The sequence below is a fragment of the Ambystoma mexicanum genome (genome assembly GCF_040938575.1).
Source record: "Ambystoma mexicanum isolate Mex_15411 chromosome 12 unlocalized genomic scaffold, UKY_AmexF1_1 Mex_chr12_unloc.1, whole genome shotgun sequence".
NCBI classification, from domain to species: Eukaryota; Metazoa; Chordata; class Amphibia; order Caudata; family Ambystomatidae; genus Ambystoma; species Ambystoma mexicanum.
The window spans coordinates 1,628,228-1,632,174 of record NW_027182322.1 but is presented as its reverse complement, the minus strand read 5'-3'; the positions used below and the strand labels follow the sequence as shown (position 1 = coordinate 1,632,174).

General features: G+C 49.4%; 1 non-coding gene across 1 annotated transcript; it reads right to left on the bottom strand.

Moving 5' to 3' along the window:
* Positions 1-3,341: 3,341 nt before the first annotated feature.
* On the bottom strand, positions 3,342-3,413 carry TRNAD-GUC (transfer RNA aspartic acid (anticodon GUC)). Its single transcript has one exon. It is a non-coding gene; the product is annotated as a tRNA-Asp (tRNA).
* Between the last annotated feature and the right edge of the window lie 534 nt (positions 3,414-3,947).

Genomic DNA, 3,947 nt, shown 5'->3' with positions numbered 1-3,947 from the left:
AGGCATAATTCGGCAACCTTTAATCCAGTGTCCGCGCACACTCTCTGTTGGTTACCTGGTTAGCAATACAGCAGCCTGCTATGTGTTTAGCCAGGAGTGATGTTTCTCGGGTGGCTAGGCAGCAACACGGCAGCTTCCTTCCTCTACCACTAGACAGCAGCCAATTATGACCACTATGTCAGTGCAGTAGTTCCTTTAACAGCTTTGTATGCTGCCCACCCACTCTGCAGCGTTTGGGTGACACCTGGGGTGACACCTATGATCGTCGATACATGCGATTTCTTGATTTATGTTCCGTTGCTTCCAGGTTAGATCACTGCAGCGATAATGGACCAGAGGTGTATGACAACCCTGTTAAATGTCCCTACACACCACAGCCTACGCTCCTGGTTAGTAGTGTCTCAGTCACTGAGTCTCAGATTAAGCTACAACTGCTGTGTATTTGATGGGAGAATTGTAACAGCGCAGTCAGTCCAGAAGCGTAATAAAATCCCAACCCCAATGGGTAAGCTGTCTTGATCATAGTGTCTTTTACAGCAATCTTTACCCCGAGTACTGATTCAGAGCAGTCACCTTTGCTATGTTCCGGTGTGCTCTGGTGCCAGAGGGACACACAGTCACGTGTCCCACACATACAGCACCCCTAGCTGAGCCTCCTCCGTGGTAGCAGTACAAAAACACTGTGAGGTTGAAGTTAATGAAGACAAGGGTGGGAGCGGGAGATGTGATGAGTCAGTAAACTCCAACGCAGTGAAATCAAATATGGGTTTCTGGTTCTCAGTCTTATGTGTGCATGTAGCACTCTTCCCAGGGCTGCAGATTGCATCATATTTCTCCAGCTGGTAGCCCAGCTCCCCACTGAGCACGCTTGCCATCAGCTGGGATTATTTCCCGTCTCTACAGCCAGTCTCTGACACCAACAGACCCGGCTAGGAGGTTGCTGTGCAGTGTTAGGGTAATTTCTGGTGGTCGTCAGAGCCGCATCCGGGGTCCGCGGACCTCCAGCTCTCGGAAGGCCCCAACTCCTTCTGTGTCCCAAAGAAGTAGGAGGTCTACACAAGAGCAATAGTTACTGCTGTTTTAATACAAGAAAACAGACATGGACATGCACAAGGAGCGTATTTTCCATGCAGCTTCTCATAATCGGGCTCGCAGGCCGCTTTTCGGTCTAAGTGATGTAACAATGTGCGTCATCTGTGAAATCTCGTCCCCGAACCTATCACCACTCCGTGTTGCTTCCCTGAGTGGTAGGTTCAGTATAGAGCAGTACAGTGAAAAGTGTGATTGGTAGAGTAGAGGTCAGATGGTACGCTTGGGTCATCCCTAAAAGTCGCTACTTCTAAAAGGTTACATAGAGAGAATTAGTGATTGGTTGTGTGGTAATGTCGTGAGTGGTTAGCCCCCCGTGTCCTGATTGGTCCATCGCTGCCAGCCCGCGATGTACCTGGTGTTAGCAACAATGTGTGACTATGTGTGACTATGTGTCAGTGGACGACAATGGACAGGTCCTGCTATTTGCCATTAGAGCGTGCTTTCCCATCGCTGCCGGGGTCTGAGCTGTTACAACTTGTTGCGAGCTGCGTCTCAGCCGTGAGACACTAGTGTTTCTTTAGTCCACGGGAGCTGGCGTCGTATCAGGTTGGCCTGGTCACATGTTGAGAGACCATAGCTGAGGCAGAATTATAAGGATTTGATTTGTATTTTGCTCCGGGTAGTCGTGGCAGTGTCAGGTGTCACCTTGGCTTGGAGAACACGGGAATGTGGATTGCAAAATCGTGACCTTGGCTTCTGGGCTCTGATCAGGGCTGTTCTGCATGGTCAGCACCTTGTAGCTCTGCCTAGCCTGCTCTGGGCCTGCCGAATCTGGTTTGCGGCCTACTTCGGCTTGGTTGCATGTTATGTCATAAGGTCCATAAGGATAGGGGTGCGAGGGTGCGGTGTGGTTCTTTGCGCATTGGTCCAGTTAGGGTCTTGTCTCCAGGGTTAGTAGCATGAAGTCTCTGCAAGCATATACACAAGCTCTTCTGGCGTCTTGTTTTTCTGCTAAGCGATTACTGGCCTATATGAAAAGTAATAACGACGCACGTCTGTGAGTGTTCACGGTCCGCTACGTCATAGGACTGAGCGTGTACTTCGCGTGGTTTGGTGTGTGTCTGATCCAGGTGCATGGTAGCACATGTGCTTCTGTCTGTTGAAGCTATGTCGTCATGTCATCTCTAAAGATGGTGGCTTAGGTTGTGAGACAGTTAAGTCAAGCTGGTCCATGCGATCGGCTTCGGCTCTGTTTTGGTTCCCACCCCGTGCTCTGGGTGGTATGAAGCCAGGTTTCGCAGGTGAGGTATGGTCACGGTGAATGTTGACATCCGCGGTAGTGGACAGAGGTGCAAACTCATCCTGCTGAGGGTACTTGGGTTGTGACGTTGTTGACCATAGTTTGTACATTGGCTGGGGGAAGGGACCGTCCCATTTTCCCTCTTCAGCAGCGCTTTCTATGCTGCCTTCACACGGCACAAGGCAGTCCCAGGAGTACACCTCACTGGCCGGCCTCCCAGGACGCCGTGCTTACGGTCCGATTAGGGAGCCTCCCATGCAACAGTGCACGCAGTTGCTTACTGTGGCACCGGTCCGTCTCCAGAAGAGTGTCAGGTGGGCTCTTACTGCATGCTTCTTCCTCCTTAGCCGTCCGAATGCTCTCCGCTTCCTAGCACCAATTCCGCCGCCAGCTTCCTCACTTCATATGGCGGGCGGAGACTCCCACAGCAGAAACGCTGCGCCTCCTCTATCATTCGCTGACAGGGCGGGAGCCACCGCAACTCCGTATCACGGCAGGAGCCGATATTTTCAATTTCTGTTCAAGGCATAATGAGCCCACACCCTTCCAATAGCTGGTCACGAGTTTATGTGACAGACATACCGCATATCACTCCCCAGTTCTGCAGGGAATCTCCATGCATCCACGGAGCTGACGCGAAGGCCACCATTTTGGCTGTCACGCAACAGCGCACCTCTTCAGTGTTATTTTCTTTTGGTGTCACACAATGACATTAACTGCAATCTCTTGCACATAAGACTTCCTCTTCCCAACTAGTGATGTACAGCAAATAGTCTCCTGTAAACACAAACCAACAGTATTGTTACATTTTTGTATATATTAATATAAAAGAAACATTCCCAGTTGTTAATAACAGACACACGTTTCTAAATACATGTTGTCCCCTGCCGGCACGGTCAATCTTTATTTTTTTATTGCAAATCGTTTCAAATGCCCGATTACAAAACAACATTTCCTTTTTATGAGAAAAAAAACATGTTTTTTAAAAACACAACAAAAAAGCCTTTTCCTCCCCGTCGGGGAATTGAACCCCGGTCTCCCGCGTGACAGGCGGGGATACTGACCACTATACTAACGAGGATTCATGCTTGCCGCATCTATTCCTGACATGTGTTGTCAGAAATGCATGCAGTCATTGGTCGTGCTAATGATTCCTTAGGGTGAGGTTGCACAGCGCACATGCACATCAGAGGGAAAACGTGCATTTGATCTGATCATGTTTTTCTCAAGCAGCATGCCAAAACTCAAGGCGGTTGTACGAACGATCACAAACGAGTGAGGCATGGGACAGATGAGGCTGAGGCTGGACGAGGTCCCTTCAAGTGCTCGTACAAGGGGCCCATCTCCATTGGCAAATATTTTAAATTACAGAAGACTCACGCACACAAGTTCCTGTTGCAATATCTACGACGAGTATCTTCAGTGTGTGCTGGCCGTTCAACTTAGATTGTCTGCTTTTTATGTCTTTAGAGGCGGCAGCTGAGCCGTGCTGCAGAATCGTTGGAATAGAAAAGGGGCGGGACGGAACTTTTGTTACATATGATCACCAAATGAACAGGGGAAAAGCTTCCACAAGATACTTAATGGTTCACAGAACCCAGTCTCATTGTGGTTT